The following is a 25,737-nucleotide window of genomic DNA, read 5'->3' as shown; positions in this document are numbered from 1 at the left end:
ACAATAAGTTTTTTTCTGTTCATATCACATTGATTTCAAAGCATTTAAAATCTTGTTGAGGAACTTGCAGCCAAAAAGCACATACACATATAGAATTACACACAAACACGCACATACTGTACTATCCCCCCAGCAAGTTGTTGTTAAAGTGTGTTAAAAAACAACCCAGTGTATCACAACCTTTTTCTGTTGTTTGCTGCCTCCTCCTCAAACGTTTTAGTCAGATGCAGCCTTTTTTCACCGCTTTGCTTGAACTGTCTGTAGCCTACTGTAGCTTACATAAAGTGCACTCTTAGTCTGTAGTTCAAAGTTTCAAAGTTTGCATTCATGTGGACCAACTATGTTTTCTATTTCATGAGGACTTTTAATTTTTTCGTAAGGCTCAATCCAGTATTTTTTCATTGAGACCAGAGGATGCTGTCGTGTTTTTTGAATTTATTACAGCCTGTGCCCTACTGACACTGCATTTACCAGTACACTTTACTTACATGTACAGTAGGCACAGTGGTGCTTCATGCCAGATGCCTGTGCTAACATGGTGGTGTTTAGTGAATTTAATGTTTACCATGTTCATCACCATCCTAGTGTACTGTGTTGGCATACTAGAATAACACTCCCTAATTTGTACTAACTACAAAGCTGAGGCTGATGGCATTAATTCTGCTGGTAGATAGTGGGAGTATTAGAAGCTTCTGTGTTTTATATAAACCATTTATGGCTTAGAGCTTCTTCAAATCTGATCTACCCTCTGTATGGTCCTTAAATGCACCACACACACTCAATGAACAATGGTGGAGAGGTAGGCTGAGGGACCAGAGTGGAGGTATGGAAATAATGTGACCAAAGCCTTTGCCTCTCACGTTTAGGACACACAACCTTCGTGTTCTTTAGTTCAGTTATTTATTGTTCAACAAAAAAATTAGCACATTGAGCTGCATGCTTTTAAAAGATGTATGCGTAGCTCTAGTTAGATGGATGTGGTTGGGTTGAAAAGCAGACATACAAAGCACAGAACTGTAATACAAGTCCAACTCCAGGGTCCCGCGTGTGGTTTAGGCTTAGACAAAGTAAAAGAAAACGTCACCTATATAGTCAAGGTTGTTCTCTTCTATACCAGGTAGTTACAATAATCAGTAATGTGGGTGCCTAAATATAGCCATAAAAACATTTAGTAACGATGTAATCACACGAACTGTTGTACTGCAAGATCAGATTTTAGCAAAAAATAAATAAATGTAATTAGGGACCTAAAGTCAGTTAACAACATATCCTCATTATATTAATAGAAAACATAATGCAATTGCAATCCCTACATAAACATATTTAACAACTACACTTTAATTGTATGGAGACATATTTCATCTACCTGACAGTTGTTGAGATATTTGACATGTTACAAAAAAGACCAATGGATGAGTATTACTGCTTTAAAATGCTGCAGTTAAAAACAAAGTCCTGCCATTTTGTAATTACACATATTTGCAGTAGGAAACGGATCTACAAAAATTGCTGTCCAGTTCAAGGTGACATTTTTAATTAAATTCCTAATGTCTTTCAATTAGCCATCCGATTATTATGTCTGTTTCTCCTGCACTGGTTCAGTGAAAGAAATCAGGCAGCTTTTCTGACTCATTGTCAGTCTCTCTGGATAAAAGCATCCACTAATGACTATAACACAAAATGTCAAAACAAAGTCAATTAACTTAATGTCAGCTCTCTTCATAAGTGTGATGAAGTCTTCATGCAGTTCGGAGTCATTATAATGCGATAAATGTTGTTTTATGTTTTGATAGTACGTCACAGATCAACAAAAGGGTGAAATGCAGTTTAAACCAGATCCCATTCACACTGTGCACAGACATTTTCCCCTGTTACTCATGAAACGTTAAAATAGCAGCATTTCTAAAGCAGTAAACCCAGCTGTCTTAACACATGAGAAAAGAATAAAAGCCTTTTTGGCCAACCAAGCAGAGTGAGCATTCAGGTTTAATCAGTAATATTGGGAAAATGCTAGCTGTTATAGTCGGAGCTCTTAGAGAGGTGAGTCATTGGCTAGCATTGCCTGGACAGCAGCCAGCCGAGCTACTTAGGGCCCAACGCTGCATACAATCGGATTTTGCCTGGGGCACGAACACCATCTTTTCTCAACTTTAATAGCTCAGGAAGTCCCTTCCAGTTTTGATGTGTGCTACATGAGTGGATAAATATACAATAAATTCAAGTCTCTTGATTACAATAGCTATCTAAGAATAGCCTTGTTTCCTCTTGACAGTGTGAGACGTTTTTCAGTGAGTTGCTGGCTATTGGCCAAGGTAATAAAGTGGGCATCTGGCATCAGCCTGATCTTGTCTTCACTTTATGTTAACTGTTTAAACTATAGCTCAACCTATTTACCCTGAAGCAAATTAAAGAAAGGGAATAAATTGAGTGTTATGTGCTAAATATGTTACCTGTGCAAAGCACTCCTCTGTTTCAGAAACTGTGATTTACTAAAGGTTATATCCAGTGGAATACGTCTATACTTGAGGTTAATATACAATTTCAATTTTATCTTCCTTTCAGCTCCACCGACGCATTGTTTATCAGTGAAAACCTCTGGGGTCTAAAGTGTTAAATTATCTTCTCAATTTGTCTCGCAATTGTTCAGGGGTTTCAAGTGGCAACAGCTATTAGTAAAAACAATGACACATTTTATTTTCTTTCATTTCAGTTTTGTTTGGGTGTTGATAAAACAAAATAGTGATACAAAGGACATGTGACTGTTAAACTACACAAAAATGATCAAATACAATGAACAAAAACTTAGGGGAAAATGGAGCAAAAGTAGGTTGGAAATAGGTATAGAAGTGTGATGCAGGGAAAGAATTCACCAGAGAAGTGAGTGTGTGGCTTTTTACACTTTCTAGTCGGCTCTCAGCAAAACATAAGCACAGAAATCGTCACCTCAGGCAATATGACAAATTATTCACTAGTGACCATTTACGCAAGACTGCAGTGTGGTATAAACTTTTCTGTGTAGTACACACATCATCATTTTTTATTTTTTTTTATAAGGTTAACATTTTCCAGAATATCCAGGTCCAGGCAACGTTCTACATATTCTGACTTCTTAATTAAAAAGTGCAGCAGATCTGACTACTCAGAGATTAATGCAAAAATGCACTTTTATTATAGTTTGACATATATTTATAGTACTCTTTTGTAAGGGGTTAGATGAGAAAAGTTTCATAGCTTAGCACAAAGAACGGTAAAGAGAAAATTTGAATGTGTTTATATGTTTGGAGTTTTGTCTTTTTTAGTGAGAGTTAGATAAAAAGAGTGACACAATTACCAGCAGCTGAATATGAAGCTTGCAAAATTGTTGTATACGTACAACATATCAGTAAATGACAAGGCCACTATCAGTCGTGGACAATCCCATACACAGTGAACTGCTATGCACAGTGTGTGCTACAGTAGTCCTTGTCCTTGTCCTTTCATGGATCACTGTGAACATGTATTGAACACCAGCCCACACAAACTGCTGTTTTCAAGATCCTCTGATCCAGTCATGTACCATCACAATCTGACCCTTGTCAATGGTGCTCAAATCCATGTGCTTGGTCATTTTCCTGCTTCCTATCAGTGGTTTCATAGTTGTGGTTGATTGACGTAAATTTGGGGAGATTCTCTGGATTTGGTTGAGGTTCTTGAAACTGTTTTGTCTCTCATCTGAAAGTCAGAACTGAAGAAGTCATTCATAAGAAAGGCAAAACGTCTTCAAGAGCCTCAACCAAAAGCAGTTATCACTGAGTAGCACCTTAGGGAAGCTACACAAACTAGCTGGAAAACGTTTTAATTAGCTACTTTTGCTGTGGAGCTTAATTTTTTGGAAAAGGTAAAAGGTGCTCACAGGCAGTTCTGCCACTTCCCAACAGAGTCAGGGCAACTCTTTCTTTTGTTAAGTGCTAAGTTTGCTGGCTTGAACTCCATGTTTACCAGATGAGCTGTCAGTAAAAACTTAAAAAGCTTTAATGCATTTCCCAAAATGTCAAAATATTCTTTAAAAATATATTTAGAAGAGGAGGTCTGACTCTGCAGCATGCTAATATCAGAAACTTTCAGTGTTACATAGAAGTACCTCTCTGGCAAATTCTGGGTTTTATAACAATAGGTGCAGATCTTCAATGAAGCACTTCACTGACCCACTCTACTGCACTTTACTGCAGATGTAGAAGAGGACAATGGTATAAACTCTTGTGACACAGCACACACCAATTAATTCTAATTCCCAAGCTATTAGCTTTAGATTGCTAATAAAAACATTCACATAGGTGGTCCCCCTTTGCTCTGCTCTAAATGTAGGTCAAGCTGCAGCTAAATGATTCCCAATTAGGTGACAGGCAGCTGCACCATGCCAGCATGCCCCAGACTGGCATGGGAGGCATGAGCTCTCATTGGCATATTAACAACATCCTCCGAGCTGTGCTGATGCTCTCTGTCAGCTGGATAATTCACTTGGTGGTCAACGCTGGGGCGGGGGAGCACAGACAGGCCTCTATTATCATCACTGTCTATTAGGCTACACACCCATGGATGCTGAATGGCATGCTAATGGCCACAAGATCGCCTATCCCTGATTGGTGCTAGCATGGATAAATTGAAAAACGATTTCAGGGTGGGTGACGCGGTCATGAAGCTGGTAACAAGTGATCAGTAAAAATAATTGGACAGAGCATACTGTAGGAGAAATCCTGTAGAAAGATATTGTGTGTGTTTATTACAATAAATGTGATCAAATGTGCATTAAAATCTAAAATGACTTTGCTCTTGTACAATAAAACATAATCTTTAATAAATCATATTGCATATTATAGACAGCAGACCATTAGCATTTACCCTGAAGGTTTTATCAGCATGCAGGAAAGAGGAAAATTGACATCCATCTTCAGGGCAACTGAGAGTTCAACATCGTAACACCGTACGTGCTAGAATTCCAGAAAGATCATCTTTTGCTGACTTTAATATTCACCATGTAATTACATTTCTATTTGAAAAGAATTTCACATTTGTCAAAATAACCATAATCCTTCAGATGTGGGGATTTATCTTCTCCTAATGCTGCTCATCCCATTTTCTGCTTATCAATGTTGGCAATGGATGCTGAGATTTACTGTTATTTACTGGATGGACCATTTATGAGTCACTACTGTGTCTTTTCTGATGTATGTAGATATACCTAGTACCTGAATATGGAAGCCAAGAAATAAAGATGCATAGATTAATCCACATTCATTGGGAACCATACAGTCAGAAGAGATGTTCTACAGGGTTTGGTTCATTGTCTCTCTCTGACTGTTTTTTCTTTCTCCTTACACACCCACTCACATTTTCTGAGTGTACACATACCCACACGATTTGCACTGATGCTGCTTGTCAAAACAGCCATTAAAAGTCTCAATCCCGAAAAAAAAACCAAATATGTCACTTATGAGGTCACAATTGTTTATTTCCAACTGAGATGGTATCAAACAGTTGTGTCATATTCTTTCATATTTATTTATAGTTTATTCATGTAATTTACTGTACAACTCACTCACATTAAGGCAGCACTAAACAATGCCTGTACACATTAGCGTGCACTGTACTGAGACCTTGTCATAGCTGTTCTGGATGCAACTGCAATAATGACTCGAGAATTAAATCTACTGTAACAGTACAGACGTGGGCTTTTTTTTATTTGGCTGGAGACATAAAGTAATCCAGCCTGGTAGTATGTCATATTCTGCACTGATATGCACAAGCTATACAACATGTGACATTCAATTCATCCTCAACATGGACAAAGTAACTCTGGTTTCATGGGTGAGATGTAAAAATATAGCCCTGGACTTTCCAAAACATTGTTTTGGCTAAGAATGTAGAGCAACCAGACTGGACAAACTCTCGTTGATGATTTAAAAGACAGCAGTGGACTTCTTACAGCCAGCAAAAATAAACTTTCAGCTGCTATAATTAATATTTTTGTATTAGCAATGGATAACATAACTACTTGAATGTAAAGGGGTTACTCTTCATAATGAACCCATAGATAATTGTGAGTGGACTCTGTAGTTTCAATCAGCTCCATTAAGCTTTTCAACATCTTTCAAATTATTATTTAGGCTCACAAATTATTTGTTTATTTTTATTCAGTCTCAAAGCTCCCATGACATAACTTAAGGTCACAGCAGGCAGCTTTAAAAACCCAGTGAAGTGAGTATTATCGAATACTTAACATTTGCCAGGTGGTCAGAAACACAACTCCAAATAATTACCCACATCCACTTAAAAGGTGATAATATGTCAATATTTGGTTCTGAGCTTTTTTCAGCTCATTTCTATTTAGGATCACACAGGGATGGAGCCCATTGACCATGCTTTGGATAGAAGACAGACATAGGTATACAGTCCTAATGAATGTTTTTTCTTTCTTTATTAAGGAAAGCAACAAGGTTGTTTAAAAAGAAGGAGAGAGCTGTAATTATAGGCAGTTTATAGGTAGGATATTTAGGCTCACACAAAGAAAAGAGGGTTGTCAAGACATAAATTGTCTGTTATACTAAAAGAAGGATTTAAGGGAATTCAGTGCACCACAGCAAAGCAATTTCATTCTCTAATGGATCTCTGGAGTTTATCAGCCCTGCTTTGTCCAGATGAGATACTGAGCTAATGTTGCAAACCACACATAATTTAATAAGTTCAAAAATAGTACTGGGGTGACAAAGGTGTGTTTAATAGGTATGGTAAAAAAAAAAAAAGACAGCCTGGGTCCAAATTCAATGCTCGTCGATTCTATGAATGACTTTTAAAAAGTGGTTTAGAAAAGTAAAGGCAATATTTTGTTTGATAGTTTCTACACACAGTTTCTACAGTTGGAGGCTGCTTATTTGAAACATCCTAAACCTGTATTAATATGCTGATATGGATGTACTCCAGGACATCAGAGATATGGTAATTTGCTCACATCTTAGACAGATAGTCCAATTAGGTGATAGTATTTGTTAGTAACAAGCCTGCAGAGTGCACCCATAACTAAAAGGTACAGGAAAAGGATAAGTGAGTGTTTGGGCCAGGGGTTAATTTAGGGATTACAAGTTCGATTTTAAATAGGAATAAATTAGGGGTTGGGGCTTAGGATTAAAAAGTGGGTTGGCATAAACCTAGACTCAGCTTTAGGAGCTTCCCTTGGCTTTTTCATTTTTCCAGTGATTCCTTCCACTCGGCTATATAGTCTCTGCAGCAATCATCAGTGAAAAACAGCAACATAAAGCAGTCAAGCTGTTTGCTAATTAAGGAAAACTCTTGACAAATATCTGAATTGCACATAAGGCAGGTAATTAGTCATGTGCAAACTGTTCCTCAATTACATTACTCTTCCATTCCTATATTTAGTAAATGAGAGCTGTGAATAAATTTCTGCATTTGAAGATTTGTTAATTGTTAAAGAATTTCAGATGAGTTGGATTTGGGTCCAGCACTTGTTGACTACGTTACAAGAGTCACAAAATTGAAAACTGCGAAAATACTGGTGTAACTGAATTACAAGTAGATAGGAGCCACCATGACAAACTATGACATGCTAAATGTACTGATAATCAACACTGTGTTCACAAACTAGCAAAAACCTCCATTAACTGACTTTCTGGCAAGTGAAAACTGCTTCAAATGCATGACAAAAACTTATTTGTATCTGATCTGCCATATATGTGAGTCAAAACCCAAAAAGCACGAACTGACAGACACAATAAAGCTAATATTCTAGTAATTATTTTCTCTATAGTTAATATAAAAATATAAACCATTATTAATGCCTTCTAGTTTGTAAGGTCATCTGTTTGCAGAGCATTGTAATAGTTCAAAGATATGAAGTAATTCTTAGCATGTGAAATTAAACTTTCACTGTCCATAAAGTATCATCCAACAGGCAAGTGGCATAATTAGACTACTTCTTTGTCAGGTAATGGTTACTTGAGTAATAGGGTTGCTGGTACTTTAAGCATAGCCTATAGTAAAAAATGCGTCTTTTTGAGGCATGAAATAATGTAGGTAATACCTTTAATCCTGCCATGCAGCCTCGGTAGGCTCAGAATGGAGGCAACAAGAGAACTTTGGCTACTGATGTATTACTGAATAATGTAGCTGAGAAATATCACTGTCACATTTGTATATGATAAATGACTAACTTTTTCTCATGACTCACATTGAACTGCATTAATACAGTGATGCTACCGTGGCTAAAGCAGCCCCCAACAATACACTGAAATACACTTTGCATTTCAGATGACAGATAAAGTTTATCTACTGTTATAAACCATCTCACATAAATGCCACAGTGTAGGACCTGGGATGCTGTCGTGCTCCATTCACCATAGCAGAGACTTTTCACTCTTGTCCAGTTTCCATGGTGATAACTCTAAAGAATGGGCTGTATGTCTAACTCTTAATGCTGTGGAAGACTGTGTGTGTATGTGTGTGTGTGCGTGCGTGTGTTTTATGTGCTCTGTCATTATGTTAATATCCCCTTCAGTTTCCACTCGGATATTAAATCTTTAAGTATACTGACCAGAAAGCAGATAGAAGCACACGTGCATACACACAAACACACACAGACAAACAAACACACACGTTATTTTCCTGCTCTAGATATGATCTTTCACCATATGATTAGTTAAGAACCAACATATTTACCAGGAAACAGTTGATTGCTCAAAGAGTTTATGTCAATAAACTACAACAAAATAAATATCAGATCTTCTTTCTACCTGTTTGTGTGTTTCCTTCAAGAGGCCTAGAGGACAGCCATCTGTTTAAGTGCTACTGACTTGAACAGACTTGTCCAATATTGATGTGGCTGAAAATGTGAGGTGACATGAGATGAACTGCAGCCGGCTGTTGTCTTCCCGTGGTATTTCCATAAAGGAACAATCTGCACTGGGAGGATCGGGTTGAAATTAAGGGCTAAGGCCTCGCAAAGATACATCTGTGGGGGTGAGATGTGAATATTTCAGAAGGATCATATATAACTCAAGCAGGGCAGTGTGAGGCCAGTGCTATGACACAATAGCTGCTGCATGGATACATTGTCTTTTTGTTCTCCTCCCTGTCAAACACAAAGACTGATGTTGATGAAACTATGTTGCCCCATATTTAGTAGTCCCAAACTGTCATCTCCATGGAACTGATCTGCAAGATTAATGGTTTTTGTAATTTAGTTTGGTGTCATTGGTGGTGTGTATGCAACTTCCCTGCAGGCTTTGGAAACAGAAGGACACCTTGCTGTCCTTCTTGCTAGTTACTCTACATCCCCTTTGCAGCACAACTTTTTTTTTTTTCATGATGTACTGACAGCAAGAATTCATGTGTCTCTTCTGTTCACCTGTTCAACAAGTGAAGAAACAAACGCGATCTACTGTTACACTGTAAATGAGCCACATTGAAGCCGGCAATGCTGTATGAGGCTACAGAACTTTAGTGCTTCTTTCTGTACAACGATTTTCATTCACCAAAATATATTTTATTTTCAATTGGCCCTTCCAGTCATTCATTACAACCTTTCACTGTATTTGTATGGTGATGCTATTTTCCTTTTTTGTTCACTGTTATTTATGTAATACAGAAAAACTGGCGGTCACATAAAATGCATCATTCACTATATGCCTGTTGATATATTATAGGAACGTCCTCCCAAACAGTGGGTGTTTAAAAGAGCTAAGTAACTGCGTATGTGAAGTAACTATACTTTGAATCACTGCTGTGCTACAGTATGTCAGGCAGTGATGTGGAGCAGCGAAACATGGTTATTTAAGTGTGACAGATTTTTACTTAAAAGAATTATTGTCCTGCCAAGCATTTGGGAGTCAAATTAAAATGTGCTTTGCAGCATTTCTACAAAACAAGCTTTTCTGCCAGGATGTTGCCAACAGGTAGACAGGTACTGTTCTGCTCAGAGGACTGATGCTGGGAAAAGAACATTGTGTTTACAGCTGAGAAGCCTTTCTTTGAGCCCTGTCTGCTTCTCTTCTCTCCTCTGTCTGTCTCCCACACTGCCTCTGTCTAACTAGCACCTCTGCTGCCACATCAGTTTGGAGGTCCACTTAAATAAGGATGAATTTCATCCTTGTGATGCCTTCCTTTATTTTATTGCAGGAACACTCCCCATATGCAAGGCATACTTTAGATGCTCACCTGTCATCTTGGTTAGCCTGACGTGATCACCCTGGAGGTCACCTTGGGGATGTAGGTTCACAGCCCCACAGTGCAAACGTTTTCATACCCTGACAAAACTGCAGCAGCATGACTCAGTTACACTGTCTGTCTGCTGAACATGGTGCAATGTACCCAGCAAATGTACAGTAATAATCTCATAGAAAAATAAGTGAAGAGCAGGAAGGCAATTGGGGAGTGAAGGTCAGAAACCTCAATGTTTTCTAAAGAACACAGATTTAAATCCACTGATATGATGAAGTATAGAGAGGCATAAACAATGCCAATGGGGTCTGTCCGTATCCTGCAGAGCACAAAAGAACAACAAATGCATCTGTTCTTTAAGCCCCACAGGATTGAAGACTCAACATGCAATTGATTAAAAGATCTAGTGGTTCCGTTTCATCTCAGTTTGATTATTTATCAGTGCTCACAATGGGGAATAAACAAGAGGGAGATTAGGGGTTGACTATTAATCTACTTTGCTTAGCAATCATATTAACTCTGGAACTTTCAGCACTACTCTGGTTTGAAATCCTCAATTTTAGTCATGCTCGTGGCGTGACAATGGAAAGGGCACTGGTCTGCTCAAGTTAAGCTTTAAAGCTGCTCTGATCAATATTTTTTATTAACAGTGGGTCAAATAACTAGACTGAAGGGAGTCCCTTATAGTAATGAACCTACAGTACAGTGAATTATTGCCCAATTCTGCAGTTTTTTTTTATTACTGTGGAGTAATGTGGATATTATTGTCTTTCAGCTCATTGTTTTAGTTTTAATGTCTGCAAATGGATTGTTTTGGTTCAGATCAACCTTTTTTTCAGCAGCAGCAGTCAAACAAACTCCAACTCTGATAAATGCACTATATTGTACCCGACTGACTTTGACTGTTGGACACAAACAGCACCAACACGACATGTCAGCATGTTGAATCCAAACAGATTCGATTTTTCTTTAGTGGTCAAAACCTGTACTGTATGTATCTCTGATATATCACCAATGAGGTAATGTGTCAAGGTTGCGTTTGCAGCTTTCTCAGCTACACACAAGGGATTAAAAAAATATATCAATGCAGCCTTAAAGATACAATGAATGAAATACTGTATTCTTTTCCCAAGCTCTAATCCTGTGTCTTTAAATTGTGTATTTTATGTTCATCACCTATCGCTTGTCAAAATATGTCAAAAATCATTTGTGTGTATCCAAGAGACTAAAGAAAAAATAACCAGCGGTTTCCTTTCAGTTATTCAAGCCATGAGAGGAAATGGGAGGGAAATACACACATCTGCTGAGCCCCCTTCAGTGAGCAACAGGAAGCTTTTATGACATTTGTGAATAGCCTTTCTTTGTGTGTTTCAAATCACGATTTTTTGTCTTTGGTTGACAATAATGGTAAATATTTCTACCTTGTGTACTGTATATTTTTACATCAAAACGCCTCTCTCTTCTCATTTGTAATCCATTATCTTTAGTAGCTTGCATCAACTTCATGGCTCATATCTAATAAAATGGGATTCAATGATATAAATCTGCATTTGACCATTAGCCCATTAGTTATAGTTAGTAGAGGGATGCGTGTGTTTGGATTTATCTTTTTTGGATTTATATGTTTATATTGCCTAAGATCATGGTTGAGGTCTAATTTATTCATTTCTACCATGTCCTCTTTCTCCTGATCTAATAAGGTTGGTGAGACGGGCGTGGGTGGAGGCTACCGCTACCCACTACAAAAGACAAAGACAGTCCAACTTCTGTTTCACTGTGATGTTAAGTCTGGCAATGTTTGTTTATTTGTTTAGTTGTCAGAGGCATTGCATAATAATTACATTTTTGAAATGATGCAAGGACTAGTCAAAAGGCAAATTTTTATCTGCAGACCCTGAGCATGTACAGTACAAAAATAAAATACAAGGCTACAATAAAGTCTTTTATCAAAATAATACAGTATCATGCAGTACCATATAAAAACAACATAATTTAATACTACTGTACATGATAAAACATTTTCAAGACATCTTAACATCAAACAAGTACAATTAAATAATACTATAGGATACATACCTTACATATACATTTACATATTTTGTCCCACCAGTGGTAAAATTGTGAGAGCAGCAAAATGTCTCACTTTTAAAAAATTTTGTTTCCTGGTTTGTAATGAACATTAAAGCTTCCCAGCACTGCTAGTGTGTCTATGACCATTTGGCGTTTTAACGTGATGAAAACTGGCACGACAGAGCACTTTCATTAGCCTGTGTCTATATTCTGTGTGCATACTTTATTAATTAAAGGATTACAATGCCTGTTCCAGCCTGTCGTAACAAAGATCATGGACTGTTGAAAAGAATAGAACAGTAGAGAGGCCTTAATCTAAATGAACACACACGAACAATACAACCAGCAGTTTAATGTATCTATAAATAACAAGAAGGTGTTCTTTTAGGGATCACTGTACTATCTTTTAAGCAACAAAGGAACCAACAGCCCTAATAATTCAGAATTCAGATGGAGGAATGGGGAATATATCTTGCTGAACAAAAGTAGCCAAACTTGGCTTTCTTGTTGTCTCTTTCTGTAGCCACAGTCAGACACTGCTGACATTAGTATTCTGATGCAGCCTCCTTCAAGCAGTGTTCAGTGCCAGCCACTTAATTTGTCATTTATTGCTCCATGACAACTGAAGTAATTGAACCTCTTGCCCATAGACGAGATCTGCCAGCCTTGTGGCTGTTTGCTGTTATTGTGGGGGAGCTGAAGCTACAGGACCTTGGTGCAAATAAGGGCACAGATCTCATTTTATGGGGCAATGAGATAGTTAGAATGTACCCAGGCCACAGGGGCCTCTGAGATGTTTATTGCATGTTTCAGAACCCTAGTAGGCTAAGTGGACTTCAGATAAAATTAGAAAATTATATAGTATAAATAGCTATGAAATGACACAAGATTCAAAATAAACATTGTGGTTATTTTTCATAAAATGTCTGGTTAAAATAATTAAGATGAAAAATAGCTGTTTCTTTCAAACAGAATCCACAAGAAATTGGTGATTACAATAACTGCAATAAATTAAAGATCAATGTTTGATCTGCTACCAACTTGTTGTCTCTGACAAGCACACTGCTCTCGAAAAATAGCAGCTTACATGAACTATTTACTCAGAAAAAAAGGAGAAACCAAATGATTCTGATGACACAAGACATTTCTTGTGGCACTGACACAAACCGTGCACACACTTAATTATTCTGACTTTAACACAGTGTTGATCATGAAATTGACATTCACTATATGGAATATAATGAATATCTCTTCTTCCATCTTCCAAGTTCAGGGGTGACTCCACTTACAGTAGGCTGTCATGCATCTTGAGCAATCGATTTATATCTAGATAGGAATCAGCCCTAGAGAAAGGAAACACTCAAGACATAGTAAAAACAGACTGAAATCCAATTGCTTAAAACACTCGAGATGCATTCACGTAGTTATCTGTACACAGTATTTGACAAATGCATGTTTTTAAGCCATATATCATAAAATTTCTTTAGTGCATAATTAGTATATATTGCCATTAGTCAGTGTCTAGCCTCTATCTAAACTAGCTGCTAGTTTGGGCATGGTGCTAGTGAACAGTGGGTTCATCAGAGCAGACTGTTAAGTCTGGGAAAATAAAAGTATAGGTTTGTCATTACAAGCAATAAGTGACATTTGTTACATTGCAGTGTTTAGAACCAATGTAACTATACAGTATATACACTATGTTGATAAGTGCAGCTTTGAAAAACTGATCTATAAAATTAAGTAAGAACCAATACTTGAGAAATGGAGTCCCATACTATACACAGTGTTGAAGAAATGCATGCAAACTGAGCGATGTGTTAAACTAACAAAGCTGCAGTATTCACACCGTGGTAGAAAAAGAAAGTAATCCTGTAATGGGCTCTTTCAGAGCCAGAGCTGGTGTGACTAAATATAGCCATGAAACAATGACAAGTGAAGGAGACACATGTGCTTCCAGAAAATTCACTATATGATAACAAAACACCCAGTAACTTACCCCAACTGGGGCTTTCCCACGAGGAAAAACGTAAAAGTTCTGTTTGTACAGGTAATAAAGCACAATGGTTAAGATAATAGAAATACTGTTGTTGATCATATACTCTGTGATTTGACATGAAACTTTCTCCAAAGTGTTAGGTTTTTGCTTTTGTTTTGAACTGTAATTTGGATCACCCACAGGCCAGTCAGCTTTATTTTTAATGCTGAAATGCAATGCTGAGTATACTGTAATTTCCCTGAGGTTCAGATCAGTAGAGTTATTATCACATATATGAGAGAACAAATCATGTACATCACTTTAGGATGCATCAGCAATGTAGTGATGGATCTTGCCTTTAAGCTAACAATAATCATGGTTCCGTCAAGTGCTCAGAGACAGGAGCTCTGACAAGGTCCAATAATTTCTCAAGTACCATTACTTTGATAGTAAATACAGTGCTGTATGTAGACTTAGCCAGAGTTGAACTTTTTACGTTTTTTCAAACCAAGGCTAACTTAATTGTGACACTTGGGAATGTGTGGGCCGGCAGTAGGATAACAAATGTTGCAGCTCCCCATGTCAGTGTCACATATTCTGGTCAGTGTGCATCTGAAATCACTAATGTTTGCTTCACAATTGGTATATCATTGGTATACACAGTATGTATGAGCGAAAAACAATGAATGAGTTATATGAGTCATAGGTTAGTTTAAATACAAATACATGTGAGAAGGTTAAACAATTTCAGAAACCTCCAGGTTCTTATAAAGTGAAGGGACAAGCTGAAAATCGTTACTCTTTTGATAAACTACATATTACATAAAATGGAAAAGAAGCCTGATCTGTAGCTGTATGGTCATTGAAAATGCCATCATCAATTTACAGCGATCAACTTATGTGAGTGGCTACAGTTTTACATTGCATTTACTTTATCTTCGATTCCTAGTATTAATAATGTGTCTATGGAGATTTTTATTGTCACATTGTATTATACATACAGTAAGTTTAGCTAGGGTTGCTGGACATGCTGGAAATATAGAGCATGAAGCAAGTTTCTTTAACACTGTCTTCATATTTGTAACATTCAGAATCATTATTTTCATTGCTGCATTACAAAATTATAGAGTTTCATACTCCTGCCAGTACTGCAAGGATCTGTATTATCACTACTACTCTGGGGATTTTAGGTCATCAATTATCCTATTACATTTACAATCCTCAACCACTTATTGACTTGGAAACCTAACAATAAATGAGCATATTTCAAGTCACAGGCTATAAGGTTTTATTACAGAAGGCTTTGGTGTCAGTATGAGATGCACAGGGTCTCCAAATGACTCCCTATGTTAACCTGCTTGCTGCAGGTCAAACAGCAGTTTGACCTGCAAACAGCAGTTTGACCTGCAGTACATTACAATTAAATTTCCATAGACACATTATTAAGTGATCTGCAATACTGGCAGGAGTATGAAACTCTATAATTTTGTAATGCAGCAAAGATGCATTGGATTCCTCTTGATGTAGGAATCAAACGCATTCACAGTACTGCTCTTCAGCTCATGGTGCTGCTATCAAAACCGAGAGAGCACAACAGATTTCTCATTAAAGAAGACTTGATTTTCAAATAAATGATCAAAGATAAAGACGGGGGGTGGGGGGGGTTGAGTATTAACTTTAAAACTGAAAATGCGGTATTGCTATTTGTTGCCATGGTAATGCTAATAAGTTTACTTTACAGCGATGTTTTCCCCAAAACCAATTGAAAGTTTCTCGGAAACAAAGTTGAAATTGTCTCATTCCCATCACATAATCCCAATGGATAGTTAAATTATTAAACATACATTTTCTGTAGGAATATTAATGAAATAAAAACTTGAATGTTGATTTCACAGTGGGAAAAATGTTTCCAGACTACGGCTCCTCCCAATGAATATCCTCTTTGTCCAGAAAATCAGCGTCAGCCCTCCTGTGCCCAGTGACAATGTTACAGGGTCAAAGTGTTGAATATTGTTCCACCTGGACATGGCAGGAGCAATTTCTCTGGGTGTCAAACAGCCTACTGCAGCAAGTAGGTTAACATAGGGAGTCATTTGGAGGCCCTGTGCATCTCATACTGACACCCAAGGGTATTTAGCGTTGGTCCCAGAAGCCAAAGGGCATGACGAAGCAAAGAATATGATGCCACAGGAATGAGAATGGGTTGCACAAAAACAGTTCGTGCTAAGTGCAAATTTGGAGAACACACTAGCATGATACATCAAGACAAACACCATCTGCTAAACCTCAGCCTGTTACCATTCCAAATGTGAGAATATTGGAATATTGATGCACAAAGCTCCACTATAAAGTCCAGACCGTTACCAGGCAGTCTCTGGTTCCGTTCAACGTATTTTATTTTCCTAAGTTATGCAGAAATTAGAAGCCTAGACAAATATTATCTCTTTCTCTCTCTTTCTCTCAAAAAATAAAAATAAAAAATAAAAAAAATAGACTTGTCTTCATTCCACTAGGCAGAATGGTCATTTTTTGCTTTGCATGTATATTCACATAATGTAAAATTACACAGTTTAACAGAAAATATGATGAATCAAAGTCCCTGTCTAAAATAACTACATGTCTACAATCACTAAGGGTAAATGTCATTGTTTTTATTTTGTAATAGCATTTAACTATACAAGAAAAACCTGAAATACTCCTTCACACTGTCTTAGGCTGTAAGTTTTAATAGCTTTGAGAGGATTTATTCAGTACTAATTGATTAAGGGCAAACAGACCAAAACATTGTAATATAATATATGTAACAGCTTAAGTTGGTATGACTTTCATGTTGTTGTTGGTTGGATTCAGGTGGTTGATTTTATTTGATTTAGCTTATTATTACTGGCCCTGCTATGTTTGTTGTAGCCCAAAAGAGTGTCCCCCTGTTTGAACAATTTGCGTGGTAACTTTCCTGAACTCTGAACTTTTTGCTCTCGCTGTGTCAGCATGTTTGGAATCAGAGGTAAATTAAGTAAGTAAAGTAAAGTCGATTGTCAATAGATGTGTTTGACCTTATGTTGCTTTGAACCTTTCATGTTATGTGGTTACAGTAATGTTTACTTTAATCGTACTTGTTTGTCTTGGTTTGTCTGCTCCATTGTGTGCTCTGCTAGTATCACAAGCGATTAGGTAAAGGTGGAATTATACTCCTCCATCGATACACGTAAACGACAACGCAGACCTATTCAGAGAAGGGAATTACGAGTGATTATTAGAGGTCGCAGCAGCACACAGAGGCCCCATTGTGCACAACTCCCAAATCTCAGCTCAGTTGTGTGGAGATGTGGTTCGAACAAGCTAATTGGATAATGTTGGAAAGGAACTGGAAAGCAGAAGAAGAAACCTAACTAGATGTTCCCACTGATTATATATATATATATATATGTATATATATATATATATATATATAGTTTTATATGTTCTACTGCTGCTTTATTCAGTCTTTTTTGTGTTCATTTTGTTTTGTGTTTGTTTTGTTTTCCCAAGTTGATGTTGAGTTACTTTTATTAGAATGCAATGTCCACCAGTTGGTGACAACTTGTATAGCTAGTCTTGTTTTTTAGCATCAGATTATTTCACTATAAATGCTGCATAAAAGTCACGATTGCAACTAAACATCACCTGAATTGTGTAAATTATGAGCTTATTCTCTTTTTTACAAATATGCTTAATTTATTAGTCCAATATTATTGGGGAAAAGTTAGTGTTTGGTTTGAATCCAGGCTGGCTGGGGACACTTCAATGCAAGGTCTGCATGTTATCTCTGCGCTTGCTTGGGTCTCCTGCAGGTACTCAATTTTCCTCCCACAGTACAAAGGCATGGATGTTAGGTTAATTGGTGACTCTGAATGTGTGTGGGTGGTTGTCTGTCTCTATATGTCAACCCTGAGATAGAACTGGCAACCTGTCCAGGGTGCACCCAACCTTTTTGCCAATGGACAGCTGGGACCAGATTCAGTTGGATTGTGGGGGTGCTGGTGACAAACAGTAGATAATGGAGGGATGGAGGAAGTGTAGACCACCATGTGTCAACAAACACATTGATTCTTTTCATGTGTATTTTCTAAGTTTCCTGTCAGCAGGAGGACACAAATATGGAGATTTAGGCTATATCTTCAGATCCCCCCCATTCTGCACAACCAGTTGGAGTCACTATATAAACAAGGACGTGATCTCATGCTTGCAAAAAGCAAACACTGCCAGCTGCGTTCAAACAGAAGCCCAGTTTAAAAGGACGTATTGTGATTTTTTTTTTTAGCTTTCTTCTTAAAGAATACTGCCCTCCACATGCGTGTTACTTCAGTTTCATAACTGAGCTGTGTGACAAAGTGTGGGAACAACAGGAAGTGATGGACACAGCACATGTCTGCTTTCATCTGAGCCTTGTTAAACTCAACATTTGGCTTCTTTTCTGTTTGTATTTATCTTCACCACCAAAGTTACGAAGCCAATTTTTAATATAAAGGTTTGCATGGGCTAAACTACTATAGTTATCTGCATGTTTTATATTATTTATATTATTTTATACTAATATACTAATAAAATAATTTTTCTTGGATCACCTGAAAAACATGATTATCACAGGACATATTTAGATGAAATTACCAAACAATACATTTATATGTGGTCAGAAATGCTTTAACAGCAACCACAGTGTTCTCACCGTCCTGTGCCTTACTTCTCCACATGTAAATACACTCAGCCAGGACGGAGCTACCTTTGTGAATGACAGTAAACATGTGTTTTCATTGTACTGCATTGTAAGCCCCATCCATGTCCAATGGCCAGAGCAAGTTTAAATTGGGTGAAAGGAAGGAAAACACAGTGGACAGGCTTCCGGTCTGTTCCAGAAATCACACACTTAGTCACACCTCCAGTATGAGCAATTTGGAGTCAACAATGCACCTCTCCTGGTTTCAGTGTTTGTGTGGGTGTGTTGTACCTTTGATGAGCTTCATGTAGGTAGGTGGGGTATAATATCAGCCTTTGCATGTGTGTTCTGATAAGTTCTGCCAAGTTCATCACTGAAAACAAGAAGCACTATTTATATAATAAGACACATCACTTGTAATGTAGCACTGTTAAACAGCTGCATGTTAAAGGTTAGAGAGAAAAGAGAAAACAATGTACACAATGTGCTTGTATCTGTCTCGTTTGTTCGGCAATCTTCCCATCTGTGCAGATCAGGCACTGAGTCAAACACATGTAGATCCACGAGTATAGCAGTACACAGGAAGTTAGTCCTTGATGCCCCTGCAGTCACATCTATAATAATAATAATTAACAGAGCCTTCTATTTAAAATATTAGTATGGACGCTTTTGGTAAGATGTATTTAGAAAATTATAAAATAACATCCGTCAGTGTTGATGCAGAACAACAATGATTCATCAAAGTGTGCAGAAACTCAATTTAGGCTGTGTACAGGGCTTCAGATTAAAGACAAAAAAAAGTAGTTTTTTTGCACACTGGATAGTGGCTCCCTAAAAAGTTGTATTAGGCTGAAAAACAAAAAAAAACAAAACTGAGATTTGAAACCTGATGCATCACAATCAGACAAAGAGCCAGTTTGACAAAGTTCAAGATTGTGACATCAAACTGCTTCATCGCCCTGATTTCATTATACACTTTTCCCCATACAGATGGATTAAAATATATTTTTTTTAAATATTTTTTAAATATTTTTTTCACATGAACTTATTGTGACAATGTGATTTATTCTTGATACATAAAGTGTATATCTTCTCAAAACTTTATTGATATATCTCAAACAAATCACAGTGTAAATTAGCTAAATTAACCTTTGCAACAAAGAGGAATGTGTCTGAAAACAAAATAATTCCAACTTTATGGGCAACAGTGTATATGTCACAACTGATACACCTCTGTTTTACTTAGTCTAGCTGTCCATACTGTCTGTGTTGGCTTGCATGACACTTGCACTACCCATGTGTAAACACAACCCAATCCTTATTTTATGCTTCTTTTTTTTGTCGTATGCATGCTCCACAGAAACTAAACTAACCAAGCTTCTTTTCTATCAATGCTACTACTGAACACAACCCACAGTATTTTCGAGCATGCGCTGCTGAAACTTTTAATACAAATCTCAATTAAAAAATAAAAACAGAAATATATTTTACCCATTGCAAACACTATATTTTTTTATTTGGGTGATTTGAATGGCAGCTTTCTCTTATCCAATGAGTTCCTGTAGGCTGCTCTATACTCCTCCCAGTATAGACACAAACTGCCCAGATGAGATTCAGCACACACTTTCAATGTAGACAAGGAATCAGAGTTACTTTCTGTGACGATGTACATTTTCTGCCTCCTAGTAGTCAAAAATAACTTAATGCAGCTTTAAGGTCAGTTTTACGGGTCTTTTTTTGTATCACTTATATGTCTGTTGTTAATGACTAGTGACGATTAACACGGACAAAACACAACACAAACAAACAGAGCTCCAAAAGCTCCAACTGGACTGGTTGATCTCAACTCTAAGGACTCAAATGTTGCCATTACACATGCTGCCAATCAAAGATTTGTTCACAGCGTAGCTCAGCTCACATTGAACAAAACGATGAGCAACAATCTCAGAAGTGCTCAGTGTCCTGTTGCTTAGAGGACCAGCTGAGAGGTTTTTTAGGAACATGATAACGTGCATCACTGATTCTTGTAAGTAGAGCCAGCGGTTATTTTCTTCCATATAGGAAGCATGATTAATGGAAGTAATTTTGAGATGTCAAAAAGAAACTTTTTGGATTATCTTTTTTCCAGTTTCTCTTTAAATTCATAGCAGTGTAGTCTAGTTTTTCTTGTCTTTATAATTGTTCAAAAATTTAGGATGCAATTAAGCCCTGTAAATTATGCAAAACTGAAATTATTGCCACATGATGCATATTAATGGCACTTTCAAAAACAAGAAAATGGCAGAAAGATAATTGGGAGGAAGAAAATGAATTTGAGTTTGTTCCAGTACACTGGCCCTGGGTGCACTTATTGTAATCTTGCCAGGGCCTTCACAACTAGGAAAAGCTTGTCTATTAGTGTAACCAGTAGTACTATAAATACAGTTAACCCAGACCGAAATTCACTCCATTCAGCATCTTTCAAGTACATTAACAGGAACATGATGGGTGTCAGCTAGCCTTTTTGCCAACACGTAAGCTTAAGGGGCTGCTTCAGGCCTTGTCATGGTTTTCTAGTATCTGTTGCAGTAATTGTCACTGAACTGGAAAAAACTGAGTTGGAACCTGCTGACAAACACAATATCATAAAGGATATAGTCATAATTTATCCAATAAAAAAGGAAAACCCCTGTTTTTCCACTTTTAGTCAAACTGCCACCATGTCGGCTTCACACAACTCTTTGGTAATAAATGTTCCGTTGTGAATGTGTGTGTCTGTGGGTTGGTGGATGTGTGTGTGACTAAGCTGTAAAGACGAGGCAAAGCACGCATGGCTCCAGCAGCATGTGTGAATGTTCATCTCTATGACTTATGGTTTGATGTGATGAAGATTGAACTAAATAATGCTGCACATAACGATTCTTAGCAGCAGCCTTGTTTCCTGCTCACTTGAGACATATAAATGCATGAAGTCCCTTTCTCGGCAATTTCAAGCGTGTTATGGCACCGAAATGTCAAGTTAGAGCGAAAAGAGATATTTTACCAAGTGGAGTGCTGTATCCCTGTAACAGATAAAATGTGCTTGGAAAAACGTTATCACTGAAATGGGCTGTGAGCAATAACTCTGCGGGGAAAATAGCTTCCATCATTAATTCCACATAATCTTTATCAATACTATCAATACATTACAGTTTGTATTAAGCCATTTTATGGATGACTACATTTGCAGTGGTCAGTTTTGTTTGATTAGCTTGATGGTAGTATAATAAATATGTTTATTGTCAAAAGAAAACCAAAAACACTTTAAGTCCGTTTCATCTGAGACAGTGTCTGTGAAATGTGGTTACACCATTACAAAAACCAAAACAGCTTTACAGGTGGGTGTTAAAAATGAAGACAAAAAATACCTCTGGAGCAACAGAAGAATGTCTCCAGTTCTGCCCCTGCAGTAAACTCACACTTCTGTGCTTTATGGAAATGGGGATTGACTAAGAGCCAAGAGTCACCAAAAACATGGAGGTTTCACAAACGTCAAACATGCATGGGCTGCATAATGTTACCCACTGATTACTCGGTGGAACAAATGCTCCACAGAGCCTCCAGTCCCTGCACTTTGCTCTCTATTGTTTAGATAGTATATGTGGTACATCAGAATTACGTAGATCAAATTTTACGCAAAATACAAACAGTGTTGGTTGGAGAATGTCCTACCAGGAAAAACTGGTTGCATGTCATTTCTTAAAATTGATGACTTAACATTTGAGTTTCCATGACAATGACGAAGTGCAAATATTGACATCTTTTCTTTAAGTACATTAGTCCTTCTTTATACCATGAGTAAGAAGGTTCCCTAACTTTGCACAGCATTTACTTTAACCCACAACATGCTCTTTCTTTAGGTGCAGGGCATTTACAAAGTTGGAAAAGTGCCACGTCGGGTAGCAACTGTTGCTGGATGACACACACACAAGGGTTTGCTTATGTACAGCAACCTGGAGTTCAGACTGGCTTCCAGTGTCATGATCTGACACTCCAGTTCACTTCCTGCCCTGGACTTTTATTTCTCCGTTTCTCCACTTCCTGTCCCCAGTTTTTGTCTCCAACTTCACCAGTCATCACCGCTCTCAATTAGTCATAGTCTTTCACCTCTTCCCCTGCCCCTTTTAACCCAGCTCTCCCCTTGGTTCAGTGTTGGATGATTGTCTTTGTTCACTGACTTTGTCACCCATACCACACTGGTCTTTACCCGTCTAATAGTTTTTTGGACTCCCTTACTCTTGTTCCTGTGGACTTCTGTAATTAAGTTCTTCTTAAGTTTGTTTTTGGTTTTCACTCTGTCAGTCCTTCCCTGTGTGTGGGTTTTTTAGGTGTATGTATGACATGTTTTTCTAGTGTGCGTTTGTTAGTTGATGGCTACATGAATGTCTAGTTTTCCGGCGTTTCTGTTATTTTCTCGGGGTCATTGTTGTAGTTCTCGGTTAAATCATTCTTGGTATCCACTCCCCTGGTTATTGTTTAGGCTTCTGTGTATTCGTTTATTCGTTGGCTGTTAGTTGCCTCTAGTTTTAGTTACCTCCTATGTTTAGCTCCCATTTCGCCCTCGTTAATTTCCTTGTGCCTCGTTTCTAGTTTTGTAGCTTTCTCTCCGGGTTTGTCTCTTTTTTATAGTTCGTAGTAATCCCTCCGGGGTTGTGTCTATTTGTCCTCCGTAACAGGAGCGAGTTTTTGTTAGTTGTTTTTCCATGTCTAGTTTTTTTAATCTGAAAATAATTTTCTCACTGAACCTCTCTCGCCTTGTTGCTCTTGGGCCCATGTTAAAACTAATCCTGACATCCAGCTGTGCCATTTTAAGAAGGGACCCACTAGGGTTTGGGCCCCATAACATTATTTTGATGGTGTATACATGGGCAAATCTTGATATTTGATTTATTTAACATTGATGCTTTTTAGTTCTGCTCTGTTTCACATTTTCAAAGTGCACACAGTCAAATACAAGTTTTCCGTTATGGACTTAGATCAGCTTTCGGCTTTTTCACCGATCTTAGAAAATACCATGGCATTACCAAGGTTACTTTTTTATTTTTTTTATTATATATGCATGAATATACAGATCTGTATTGCTTATAAAGATTGCTCAGGGCAACATCCAAAACAATGCCACCACAAAACATGCCAAGTGGACACATGACATCAACACAACAATGTGACATTTTCAAATTCTCAGTCTTTACATGTTTTAGCTTCTCTGTTAAAAGTGTGGCTCATTTGATAAGACTGATATGTTTTTTTCAATTCTGTAAATCATTTTAAATAGAAAAAATAGATGATATGCAGTTGGCATAACTTTAGATCCAAGTTCCCTGCATGCTGGCTCTTTATACTTTTAATTTAATCTGCCAATCTTATACCATAGAGTTTATAATATAATAGTTTATTAGAGTTTATTATAAAATCATATAATAGAGTTTCTATCTCAATATGTCTCATGGAAGGAGAAAAATTAGCTCATCTCCATGAAAACGGCCTTTTCTGCTACTGTCTTGTGTGTTAATTTTATGAGTCATTTGTTATGATTTCCTGTGTCTTGAATTCTTCTTTCTGACCAGGACAAGATAAAATGTACTTTAGGGCACTGTGAAGAAAAGTATGAAATGTGTCTCCTGTCTGTCTCCATACTGCAGGCATACAGTTGGCCTGTTTATTTTTTTTCACCGTCTGAAGAGACATGGTTAGAAGAGGATGTTGGTGAAAAAGTGTGGCACTGAAACATCGAGTAGGGTACCTGGGGAATGGAAAACTGAAGGGAAAGGAAGCCTGAAATCAGCTGAGGTCTGTTTAAATTCTACTCAGTCAAAGCACGTATAAGCCTAACAGGATGATCTGCCCCACATTCTGAATTGTGTAGAGAGTTATTTTCCTTTTCCCTGAATGACCAATTTTACTATGAGCACAGAGTGAAACTGTAGCTTAATATTTGCGTGATGTCTGCTAACTGAAATCCAGAAAGCATTTTATTTTTGGAGTGTAGAAACACTGAGCTGATCAGAGTGTGTTACATGCCTTTCAGATAGGGCAAGTAAAAATATTCTGCTGGAACAAAGGGCTGACCCATTTGTTTGATTTGAAAAGGATGCATTGGCACCAGGAGTGAAAACAGAGAGATGAATCCCTCCTCTCCCTCCACCTATGCACAATACATGTCATAACAAATTATACGGCAGCAAATACTCAAACATCTCTACAGCACTCACTGTCATTTTCACACCGAAATGATATGTGATGCTGGCAACATTTCATTCCTTGAGTCAATTTGCTCAGATTGCTGGAAGGCTGTGGAATTATTAAACATTTACAGTGAGACTTAAAGTTTCATACATTTAAAGGACGAGGCCTAATACTGTCGGATCACTACTTTACTACAGACTTAAATACAAATATTAATGATCCCCAGCAGATGAATGAGCAAGATGAAGTTAATGAGCAAATCCAGGCTGCAGACTGAGAAATTACCAAACATGAGTAGCAAAAATTTTGTGTTGTCTTAAGTATCTGTATAATGATTGTAAAAAATATTACTCATTTAGAAAATTACCAAAATTATCAATCTAATATCTGAACTGCTTACTGTGCTCAGGGTCAGAAGCGGGGGCTTGGTTTATCCCAGCTGTCATTGAGCAAGAGGCAGGTTACACCCCGGAGAGGTCTCTAGTCCATCTCAGGGTCAACACGGACAGACAACTACTCGCACCTACGGGCAATGTAGACTCACCAACTGACTAACTAACATGCAGGTCTTTGGACAGTGGGAGGA

At 37.6% G+C, this 25,737-nt stretch overlaps 1 protein-coding gene across 4 annotated transcripts in view; it reads right to left on the bottom strand.

Annotated features, from left to right (window-relative positions):
* LOC137136450 (leucine-rich repeat transmembrane neuronal protein 4) overlaps positions 1–25,737 on the bottom strand; it is a 46,404-nt gene that overhangs the window by 5,371 nt on the left and 15,296 nt on the right. Inside the window, exon 3 of one of the 4 annotated variants that reach the window (XM_067521819.1) lies at positions 11,335–19,320. The exons of 2 other annotated variants lie outside the window; for them this stretch is intronic. The gene's annotated coding sequence lies outside the window, so the exon portion shown is untranslated. Of the gene's footprint in view, positions 1–11,334; positions 19,321–25,737 lie in introns of those variants that run through there. One more of the 4 variants, XM_067521820.1, reaches the window with a different exon arrangement.

Source organism: Channa argus, chromosome 11, assembly GCF_033026475.1.
Source record: "Channa argus isolate prfri chromosome 11, Channa argus male v1.0, whole genome shotgun sequence".
Lineage (NCBI taxonomy): Eukaryota > Metazoa > Chordata > Actinopteri > Anabantiformes > Channidae > Channa > Channa argus.
Note: the sequence above shows the minus strand (reverse complement) of the source record. Positions and strands in the feature narration are given on the sequence as shown.